General features: G+C 37.5%; 1 pseudogene; it reads right to left on the bottom strand.

The window, feature by feature from the left end:
- The window catches only part of LOC126416928 (neural-cadherin-like), a 275,218-nt pseudogene that overhangs the window by 11,504 nt on the left and 251,068 nt on the right, over positions 1-12,646 (bottom strand).

Consider the following 12,646-nt stretch of genomic DNA (forward strand, 5'->3'; position numbering starts at 1 on the left):
CTTTCACTGATCAAATATGAAATGCTTTGAATAACTGAACATCACCCATTCTGATATTTTGTGATTTCTGAAAGGCTTTTGACTGTGTAACCATGAAATTCTTCTAGATAAGCTTAATTACTGTGGTATGAGTGAGACAGTGTTCAAGTTGAAATTAACTGTATAGATAGTCTACAAAAATCAGCAGAGTCTCTAACTGGGGACATATCACAAATGGCGTTCCACAGGGTACAGTCTTGGGTCCCTTACTGCTCGTATAGTAATCACACCCAACAAACAAGAATCAGCCGATGCTTTTCAGAAAATTATTAAGTAGTCCTCTGCAAATGGACTCTCATTAAATCTTGAGAAAGCTCAGTACATACAATTCTGTGCAGTAAATGGCATAACACCATTGGTAAATGTAGACTTTGAACGGAAGTCTGTCACTAAGGCAGAATATTAAAAATTTCTGGGTATGTGCACTGGAAGAAACACATTGATGGTCTGCTGAAATGGTTAGGTTCAGCTACTTATGCTATTAGCATTATTGCAAATAACTAATCAGAGCAGTAAGGAAAATTGTAGCACTGGGTAAGAAGATGTCTTGGGAAAAATTCATAAATGATATAGAGGAGAATTTTAAGGATGACAAAGAAATATTATACCATGTATTAGGTGATGGAATGAAGCAAAAAGAAAATACTTCAGAAGCCATCAACAAAGAACAAAATCCCATCTAGGAGGAAGAAAGAGTTTTTAAAGTATAGAAAGAATAATTCCAAAAACTATATGATAGACAGAATGAAACAAATATGTGGTGAGACAGAGGGAGATGAAAGAAATATCACTATCACAGAGGAAACAGAAAGAGAATGTCTGCAAATATTGGATGTAGAGAAAGCTGTATTAGAAATGGAAAATGATGACATCACAGTGGAAATGATCAAAGCTTCAGCATGTATCAGAATTCAGTGGTTGAATGGAGGATGATATGGACATTTGAAAAGATTCCTGAAGGCCGGACAAAGGCAACTGTTGCACCTATCTTTCAGAAGGGTAACAAGGTACTCCGTGAGAATTATAGATGAACAATACCACTGTGCCACTGCATGAAGATTTTATGAAAAGATAATTTTACAGAAAATCAGGAATAAGATAAAACCACAATTAAGAGAAGAACAACAAATATTACAACGCATTGCAGTTGCATTCATAAATATAAAAAGGGCTTATAACACTGTCAGAAGGAAAGAGTTATGGGAAGGTTTGAATAGACTGAAAGTGTTAAAAGGAAAACAACTGAGAATCAGAAATATGTACAAAAATGCCTGAATTGTGTTATAATATATGGCAAAAACTGAGAGTGGTTTATATCAAACAGAGGTTTGGCAAGGAAGTGCGTGCTCACCAGTACTTTTTAATATAGTCATGGACAACATCATAAGTAAAGCCAGCCAAGGGCCAAAAGCAAATGATATGAAAATCACAGCATATGTGGATGATGTGATGATTTGGGAAGAAAATGGAGCATAAATTGGAAGAACACCTAAATACCCGGCAGAGAGTAGTTGAAGAAGCAGGCAGCTTAACAGAAAATGAAGTAATGAAAATCAGTAGGAAAAATGAAAAAATGAAGGATGTAATTTGCAATGCAAAAATTATCAAATAAGTAGATGCTTTCAAATAAGTAGATGCTTTCAAATATGTAGGAATTAATCTTGCTCTCACCAACCTCCAGTTGTTTCAACTTAGTTACATCCTATGTCTTTGAATTTCTATCTTTCTGCAGCTTCTTCAGCTTTAATATATGAAAGTGTCATTGCACAAAGAATGCCTCCAATTTTTTGTGGTGTCTTTGGATGTCTGTGCCAGATGTCACTGGTGTAGTCTGCAGCTTCTTCAGCTTTAATCTATGAAAGGGTCATTGCACAAAGAATGCCTCCTATTTTTTTGTGGTGACTTTTGACGTCTGTGTCAGATGTCGTTGGTGTAGTGCTAATGATTGAACCTTTCTCTTTCATTTGCCAGTGGTTCCATTGTTTTGCGGTACCTGATGCCAGCAGAGGAGTGTTCCAAAGTGGGGTCTGATATGGACGCTCATATAAAACAGCATTGTGTGACTCAGTTCTTCAATGCTGAAGAAATTGTGCCGGTTGAAATCCATCAATGCTTGCTAAAGGTGTATGGAGATGATACAATAGATGTGAGCAATGTGAGACGATGGATATCGCATTTCCAAGGTGGTGAAAATGGTGTGAATAACAAGCCATGGCCCACTCTACCCTGCACAGCTGTCATACCTCACAATCAAGAGCGTCTTGATCAACTCATTCATGATAATTGGCAGATAATGGTCATAGAATCATGTACAAAGCTGAATATTGGCTGTAATGCCTCGGAAACAATGTTGGAACATCTTGATTATTGAAAAGTCTGTGCAAGATGGGTCCAAAAGATGATTACAGAAGAACAAAAAACTCATCGAATTGAAATCTGTTGAGACCTCCTGAACCAATATAAAGCTGAAGGTGGTGATTTTCTGAATAGCACCGCCATCGCCGATGAGACATGGTGTCACCACTAAGAGCCAGAATCCAAAAGACAGCCCTGGAATGATGACATGTGAATTCTCTGTCAAGGAAGAAATTCAAGACACAGCCCTCTACAGGCAAAGTGATGTACACAGTGTTCTGTGATAGCCAGCGTCTGCTTGGTTTGGATGTTCTGGAGCCTGGAGAAACTGTCAGTTCAGCACACTACAAGATGACACTGACTAAGCTGAAAGTCCGAATTTCCAGGCCAAAGAAGAAGACCAACTTTCACCTGCAACTCCACACCAATTTTGTAACCATGCAACTCACTGCAAAATTTGGCTGGACTGTCATACTACATCCACTGTACAGTCTCAATTTAGTTCCTTCAGACTTCCATCTCTTTGGGCCACTGAAAGATGGACTGCAGGGCGAACGTTTTCAAGACTTGGATGCTGTTGTCAAAGCTGTAAGGAAGTGGTTAGCCTCAGCTGGTTCCGATTTTTACATGTGCAGCATGGAGGCTCTGGTTCATCATTGCCAAAAGTGCATAACATATGGTGGTGACTATGTGGAAAAATGATAGTCTCCAGCTGAAATATTACTCTGTTTATCTGTGCTCTTGTGATTTCTGTATCTCCTGTAATTTCCATTAGTAAATATAGTAGGCATTACTTTCAGAATGACCCTCTTACATTCAGTAACTAAATACAGTTCATATATGCTTCTAAAATTAGAAATGTTATAAATGCAGATTTGCCTATCTATGTTCTAATATAAGTAATTTGCAGTTACGTACTGAATTTTCTTTTCTATCATACATTTTTTCAACCTCTTCAACATTTGCAGAGCTAGTTTGCATATATATTTGTAATGTTGTAGTGGATCATAGTTTTCTGTGTATTCTGGCTATAATAGTTCATTTACTGTGCTATTCATAGTAATTCACCTGCATTCCTATTTTCTTGTTAACTATTTGATTTTGTGCTCATACCACTGTACTCACGTCACTAGAACTCTTGATTTTGTGTCACACTTCAATGATTCTCACTATATTTAAGTTCAAACTATCCAGTTCTCTTCTCAAGTAATCTAATACTTGACGCTCTTCAATAAGTGTAATGCCTGATTTGTTTGTGATATGATTAAAAATATATTTTGTGAATATTTTTACAGCTATATTTTTACTAATTTATGGGTCACTTTGTTTGATGCATCTATATCATCTGCATTGCAGTAGTCTGCAGTTCATGTCAAGTGCTTATCAGGGGGTTCACAGAACCACATTCAGACTATTTCTCAACCGTTCCACTCTCCAATAGCCTGTGGAAAGAATGAGCACCTACACCTTTCCATGCAAGCTCTGATTTTTCTTATTTTATTACAATGATCATTTCGGCCTATGTGGGTGGTCATCAGCAAAATATTTTCACATTTAGAGGAGAAAGTTAGTGATTGAAATTTCATTCAAAGATTTCACTGCAATGATGAACATCTTGATTTTAATGACTGTAATCCCAGCTCACGTATTTTATCCATGATGTTCCATTTTGCGATAATTGAAAACGAGCTGGCCTTCTCTAGACTTTTTAGGTATCCTCCATCAATCCTATCTGGTAAGGATCCCATACCATACAGCAATACTCTAGCAGAGGATGAACTATTCTAGTGTACACAGTCCCTTTAGCAGAACTTCTTCATTCTAAGTGTTCTGTCAATAAAATGCAATCTTTGATTCTCATTCCCAACATTTTCTACATGATGGTTTCAAGTTAAGTTGCTCATAATTGTAATCCCTAAGCACTGTTTTTGTATTATTTGTTGTGCAATGAAATTTAATGGATACTTTTTAGTACTCATTTGGATGAACCTGCACTTTCTATCGTTCAGGGTCAACTATCATTTTTTGCACCTTATAGATATCATGTCTAAATCATTTTGTAATTGTATTGGTTTTCTGATGACTATTAGACAGTAAACCACAGCATCACCTGTAAACAATCTAAGATGGCTGTTCACATTTCTCCCAAATTATTTATACAGATCAGATACAGTAGAGGGCCAATAACATATCCTTAGTAATGCCAGATATAATTTCTTTTGCACTCGATGACCTCTATTTAGGTACTACAAACTGTCATTTCTGACAGGGAGTTACAAATCCACTCAATCAGGTGAAAAGCTACTCTGTGTGCACAACATTTGATTAGAAGCCATGTGTGAGGAATTGCTTCAAAAGCCTTCTGTAAATCCAGGAATATGGAATCAACTTGAGTTGATAGAATTAATAACTTATTGTGAATAATGGGCCAGTTGTGTTTCACAAGAACAATATTTTCTGAATCTGTGCTGAATGTGTGTCAATCAATCATTACCTTTGAGGTATTTCATAATGAATGAACACAGTACATGCTCCAAAATCATACTACAAATTGATGTCAGTAATAAGGGCCTATAGTTCAAGGGAGTACTTCTATTTGATTCCTTGTGTATTAATGTGACCTGTGCAACTTCCCGGCCCTTAAGTACTGGTCTTTTGTCTGGAAAGCGGTTGAATATGATTGTTAAATATAGAGCTATTACATCAGTGTACCCCAAAAGGAGTCTAACTGGTATATGGTTTGGACTACAAGACTCGCCTTTCCTAATGAATTAAGATGATTCACTACAACAAGTACTTGATTTGAAGTTACTCACATTGGCAGCTGTTAGTAATCTGAATTCTGGAATATTTACTATATCTTCTTTCACTGGTAATATTATCATTGCTATCATGCAGTGAAGATATTGATTGTGTGCTGCTGCTGATGTACTTTACATATGACCAGATTCCCTATGGGTTTTCTGTCAGATTTTGAGACAGAATTTCATTGCAGAAACCACTAAAAGTATCTTGCATTGAAGTCTAAGCTATGTCAAGTCAAGCTTATGCACAACATTAACAATCTTGAAGGATTTGATTTCTTTTAAACCTGGTATACTTTTTTTTGTTGCTTCTACAAAAGTGTCTTGGCTGTTTTGGTGTAAGGGGGATCCCTCCATACCTTATCGATTCACTTGGAATGAATTTCTCAACTGTTGTCAATACTATTTCTTTGAATTTAAGCCACATCTGACTGAAGCTTACATAGTTAGGAAGGAGTGGATATTTTCTCATAAGAAGCTGTGAATTGAATTTTGTCTGCTTTTTTAAATACATATATTTCACATTTATTTTTGTGGATTTGGATGTTTTGGTATTCAGTTTTGCTGCAGTGACCTTATGGTTACAAATCCCAGTCTTGATCATGACACTTTCTATTTGTTCAGGACTGTTTGTTGCTAAGAGGTCTAGTATGTTATCACAACCATTTACACTTCGCATGGGATTCTGACCTAATTGCTTAAAATAATTTTCTGAGAATGTATTAAATAAAATTCTGGATAATGTTTTATTGATAATTTGAGTCTACAGTTTCAGATCAATAATTCAAAAAGGATGGCATCCATTACAATATTAATAAAATGAAATAAGAAGACAGCACAGTTTTTGAGTCTCCCCCTCCCCCCAAAACATTGCATGAATTATGCTCTTGGGTACCACACCTCATTATTTGCATATAAAATGTGGAAAGTTGACAAAAACAGAATGTTGAGCTTGTCAGTATCTCAAACAATTGGTGATCAACACAGTGCTTTAATTTGGTTTCAGTCTGATTTACCACTTTTGTCACTTAATATTGTGCATGTTGCAGGGTATGAGCAGCTCTTTGCTTCACTCTCCTTAGAATACATTCATCATGGACACATCACACAGAGGAAAATTTAAGGAGAGAATATTTGTTATGTGCAGAGCATAAGGAGTATAGAATTTTTATATCTGAAGAGAAATATTATTTTATTGCTAATATGTCTAAGACTTGCTTATTTCTTTCAGTGAACTTTTTATTTTTAAAACATTGATGTTTCTGATATTAAGGTTACAGATAAGGATTACTGAAGAATTTCCTGTAAAAATTTTACATACTGTGCAGTTCCATGGAAACTGTAGTATCTGTTCCATTAACAGGTATCCTCAGCAGTTTCATGCTTACAGGCGTGCCATTTTTGCTTTCTTCCTCTGCACCATAATTCATTACATCTTCTTGTTGAATATCATTTTTAGTTTCAGGTTTATTCTTGCACTGCGAGAGATACTTGTAACCAAAGAAGGCAGAGAGCAGCACTAAAATAAGAAATAGGTATAAGTAATGCAATATCATTTATGTGTTTAATGTACAGTACATTTAATATGAAACAAAAGTAACTTTTTTAAAATAACTTTAATTTGTATCATGTATGAAAACAGCTATTTCAGGTAGCAGTACATTATTCATTGTATATTGGAGACCATTACTCAACATAAAGTTTCCAGTAGATTGAAAAGTTTTCTTTCTATGGCCATTCAGTATGAATCAGGATGGAGTTTCCTTTATGCTATTCAGTTTTATTTCTGTGAATTTCATCACAACAGCAACTGTTTATATGGTTCTGAGTGTGCTGTAACCTCTGCTTTAGATTATACTTGCAGAAATATTGTTATAAGGGAATGGAGCTATTTGTGACTTTCTGGCTGTATAAGGTCTTCGATATTTTCTGAGTAATTTTCACAATGTAACAGACAGTTTTACCCTTGCACAGTCTGCTACAGTCTCATGGAACTTTAAACTCTAATCATTATTCTCTCTGGTAGCCGCTAGTATGGGTTTCCAACATTTCTGTGGTGCTGAAATCTATGGACTTCAATGTTACCTTCCCTCATATGTATTCATAAGTCTATTAATTCAGTGTGATGGGGAACAAGTGCATTTCAGCATCCTCGCATAAACCAAGTCAATATGAACATTAAAAAAATACCATAGCATCCTCTTGTAAAGACAATGACATCAGAAAAAACCTTATTAATAAACTGAAGTTGGCTAACTACACAGACCAGGCACATTAATAATGACCACTGCCTATTTCCAATGTCAACTCGCAATAACTTCACACAGAGAGCAAGTGGCAGCATTAGCATTGTAGGTTATATAAAGCATGTCAAAAGAGATGAGAAAAACAGTGCAGTCATTGGCTTAATGCAAAAACAGAAGCAATTTAGATGACATCCAACAGGATATCAACACTGGCTTTTGGGCAAAGTGCAAAAGCATTTCCAAAATGGCTCAATTTGTAAACTGATCATGTGCCGCCATGGTAAAAGTATACCATGCTTGGCAAAATGGTGCTATCTAAAACCAGTGCTGAGGCAACTGTTGTGCACTATGGGCCATAGATAGCAGGGCTGAATGACAACTGTGGAGATACTTATGGTGAACAGATGTGCAACTGTTGAGCAACTGACCACCCAGATGAACCAATGGGCTACACTCAGTGTCTACTCAATGACTGTTCAGTGAACATTGCAGTGTATTTGCCTCTGCAGCAAGCGCCTGGTTCATGCCCCCCATGCTGACTGCTGTTTGTTGATGAAAAGGGCTGCAATTTGCATGCCAGTACTGCAACTGGATGCCTGTTGTGTGCCGACAGGTGGCCTTTTCTGATCAATCATGTTTTACACTCCGTCAGACAGATAGCTGTTGGCATGAAACATCTGAAAGCAATGGGTCCAGGATGGAGAATGGAGCATTATGATCTGGAGAATATTTTCATGGCATTCCCTGACTGATCTTATCATTCTGGATGACACATTGGATCAACATAAGTATGCATCTATCCTTGGAGACTATGTCCACCCCTATATGCAGTTTGTTTTTTTCTCAGAATGGTGGCATCTACCAGCAGGACAATGCAATGTGTCACCAAACTCATAGTGTATGTGCATGGTTAGAAGAGCACCAGGATGAGTTTACTGTATTACTCAGACCACCAAACTCCCTGGATTCAAACCCAATCAAGATTCTGTGAGACCATCTTGATCAGGCTGTTCGCATCATGGATCCTCAAAGAGAAATGCTAGCAGCTGGCCATGGCACAGGAGTGGGAATAGCTCCACATCCCTGTCGGTACCTTCCAGACTCTCTTCCTGTATGACTTGCAGTGATCTGCACTGCAAAACGTGGTTTATTGAGGTTTTTGACAGGTGGTCGCATTAATGTGACACAATAATAAACCTCACTGTTGTAATTCTTCATGCTTTGCTGGTGATCTGTTGACATGTTGAAGTGTTCTGCCATATTTCAGTGTCATCCATGCACAATATTTTGACACTGTGACTTATTGTCTTCATCATGTGCTAAGTGAGACTGCTCATCAATACTTCATTATTTAATGACCAATGCAATTAGTTTATTGTGCTACACAATCCAATGAATGTTTTAGGGAGAAGTCTTTGAAACATGGAAAGAAATTAGAGTACAATAAAACCACTAAAAGTTATGGAATATACTGATATTATAGTGTAGCATGAATTACATAACTATTTATTCAGACATGAAATGGATAATCACTGAGGCTCTGTTATAGGTAAAGCAGCTGACAGACTTTGATTCATTCGTAGGATACTGGAAAAGATGCAGTTTGTCTAGAAAGGAGACTAGGACATTTACATCCGATTCTAGAATATTGAATAAGTATACAAAGGAGGGCATCACAAATGTTCACAGGTTTGTGTGACTCATAGCAGAATGCCACAGAAATGCTGAAAAAGCTGACTTGACAAATGACTGAAGATAGACACCAATTATCACACAAAAGCCTCCTTACAAAGTTTCAAGAACTGATATTAAGAGATGATTTTAGAAATATAGTTCAGCCCCCTCTGTGTCACATCTGTAGGGACAGAAAAGACAAGAACTGATTAATTACAGTACACACAAAGGCATTTAAGCAGTTATTATTTCTAGAATACAGTAGGAGGAGTATGTTCAACAGTAAATTCCATGCTTTTTCCTTGACCATCATGGATTGATGAATTCTGTATTCCTCTAAACATCTAAATCTTTTTTCTGCATGAACATTAAACTTTTGAAGTGTTTGTAGATGCTTTCCCACTCCAGTGTTATAATCATGTATTGCATTACTAGCAACAACAAATGAAAATCATTAATATATTTTAATGAAAAGAATTATAAAAACCAGTTAAAGAGGTCTCTAGAAGACAGACAGAGAATTCAAACCCATATTTTAAATTGCTAAACCTTTTCAGGGGCAGAAGTGGACTACAATTTACTGGTTATTGATTATGAACTACACATTAAAACTGAAGAAATTGGAAAAAGATAGGAAAATAATGATGTGAGAACTGAATAAATTTTAAGAACCAGAGGTTTGTTGAGAGTTTCAAAGATAGCATTAGGCAACAATTCACTGAAACAGGTGAGTGGAATACAATACAAAATGAATGGGTAGCTTTGATAGACAATATACAGAACCCATGGTCTAGAGGTAGCATCTCTGATAAGGGATCAAAATCTCTGGGGTCTGAATCCAGCCACTGCCAAAATCTTGAACAAAAATCATCAGCAATAGCAGCCAAAGAGTTGCGGTATAAGAATTCTCCTTTGTTCTACCAATGACCATGTCAAAGGAGGTGGAGGAGAGGACAGAAGTTCATAGTAGAAATAAGAATAAAGAAAGACTGATTCAATTCTGCAATAAATTACAGCTGGAAATAGTGAATATATTGTTCAAAAATCACCTGAGGGGGAGGTATATTTGGTAAAGGCCCAGATACACGGAAAGAGATTGGCTGAATTACATAATGGTCAGGTGGATATTCCGAAATCAGATGTTGGATTGCAAGATGTTCCCTTGAGCAGATATATAAACAAATTTAGTAATGATGAAGAGTGGGCTGATGTCCAGAAAAGTTCCAGAAAAATCAAAGTGGAAAGAAATGAGGCACTGAGGAATGATGTGGTGTGTTTGAATTTCTTTAGGTTGTAGATGCTATGATAATGAATACCACAGCAGGCGATTCAGTTGAAAACAAATGGACATATCTAAATGGGCAGTCACAAAAGCTGGACGGACAGACAAACATAGGAACAAAGATCGTAACTGAAGAAACCTTGGGTAAAAGAAGAAATACTTCAACTGATTGACAAAAGAAGGAAATCCAAAAATGTTCAGGGAAAGACATGAATACAGCAATATAAGTCATTTAACAAAGAAAGAAATAGAAAGTAGAGGGAAGCAAAGGTGAAATACACGCAGGAAAAATGTGAAGAAATCAGAAAAAAATAGTCCATGGAATGACAGCATATAGAAAAGTCAAAACAATCTTTGGTGAAATTAAAAGAAGAGACATCGATATCAATAGCCATCACCTTCATTTGCTCTTTATCCAGCATCAGGCAAGACTGGGACATTCCGTGGTACTGACTGAAGAGATCATGGGCATACTGCTGGTCCATAGTGTCCACCAGGCATAATACTCCAGTTATCAGACATGTCGCCATTATCAGGTGCATTGATGAACTGAGGGCACGCAGTTGACGTATATCCCCTCATGCAGCAATTTCATGGAGATGCTTTTGTTGGTATCTGTGGAAGCATTGACATTGTTGCCCTGTCTGGTAGCATCGATGTTGCTTCTCTGTCAGCCCTGGTTGCCTGTTTGGTGGGCATCTTCTTAATAGGACCCAGTGCTGGTTTTCAGCTTTGCTGAGATTATAACTGTAGTTCCAATTGATAAGATTATCCCTGGTGTGAATTTCATTGGCTTCTCTAACAACACTGTCCCAATATTTGCAAGTCGGCACTAAAATCCTTGTACAGTTGTATGTGATTGCACGATATTCTGACAAACACTGAGTGCTGTGTGACCACTGAGTTGTTGGGTTACATTAATTAAGTGTACTGCTGGTGTCTTGGCATTGGTCTTCAATGGTGTCCACTGCTTGTCCAATATATGTCATGCCACATTGGCACAGAATCTGGTAATCTGGTACACCCTACCCATCCACAAACCGAGGACGTCTTTGACATTCCCCAGTAATACCTGTCTTTTATTGAGTGGGCATCTTACATAGTTCTTTTTCAGTATGCAAATGACTTTTCCCAATAGCACACCAGGATATGGTACAAAGGTTGTGGCTACCCCTTCCTCTGTGATTTCTTCCATCTCCACAAAGAGTGCACTTAATCTGCTATTCTGTGTACCCATTTTTTTGGAACACAGTTCTGAGACATTACAGTCCCTGCAGCAGGCCCTCTGCACCTTAGGTGGTGTGCACTCATTTAGTAGTGGTTTTAGTAACCCAGGTTAGTGGCAGCAAGACATACAGGTGAGTGTGCATTTTCTTCCAATCCATGCATTTTCTTCCAATAGACACCTTCACCCAAGGTGCTCTCAGCAATTCTCTTGATTATAGCCTCCAAGAATGGTAGTCTTCCTTCTTCTTTCTTCTCCAATGTGAATTTGATGTCAGGATCTATAGAGTTCAGATGTACAAGGAAGTTAAGGAGTTTGTCTCTGCCATGAGACCAGAAGATGCACATGTCATCCACATAATGGAAAAAGCAGATGGGTTTCCATTTGGATGACATCAGGGTCTCTTCCTCAAAATGCTTCATATACCAATACAATCACTGCCTCTCCCTCCTTTGCTCACAGTATTCTCCATTAAATAGAAAAATATGTGGAGATTAGCATATGCCTGAAAAGGTCAGTGATCCATTCGTCAAATTTCTGATCAATGAGTTCTAGTGTCTCACATAGAGGCACCCTAGTGAGTATCACCATCATACCTGAGTGTTTCAGCCTGAAGTTGTTGAGGCATTTCACAAAATCTACAGAGTTGTGGATGTGATGTGGGCATTTCCCACATAAGGCCTTCATATCTCTGTCAGGTATTTTGCAACAAAATATGTGGGAGCTCTAACGTTGCTGACAATAGAACAAAGTGGCACCTCATTTTTGTGAACCTTAGGGAGTCCACAAAGTCTTGGCAGTACAGATCCTTGCAGTGACAATTTATTGATGACCCTCTCTAGTAACACTGATTCCTTGAGAAGTGACCTGGTCTTGCTCTCCATCTCCTTGGTGAGATCAGCACTGATGTTCCTGCAAGAATCATCATTTATTATGCTCTGCATCTGCTCAATGTAGTCTTTGAGGGTGAGAATAACAGTGGCACTGCATTTTTCAGCAGATACAATAACAACCTCGGGGC

This window comes from Schistocerca serialis, chromosome 8 (assembly GCF_023864345.2).
Source record: "Schistocerca serialis cubense isolate TAMUIC-IGC-003099 chromosome 8, iqSchSeri2.2, whole genome shotgun sequence".
NCBI classification, from domain to species: domain Eukaryota; kingdom Metazoa; phylum Arthropoda; class Insecta; order Orthoptera; family Acrididae; genus Schistocerca; species Schistocerca serialis.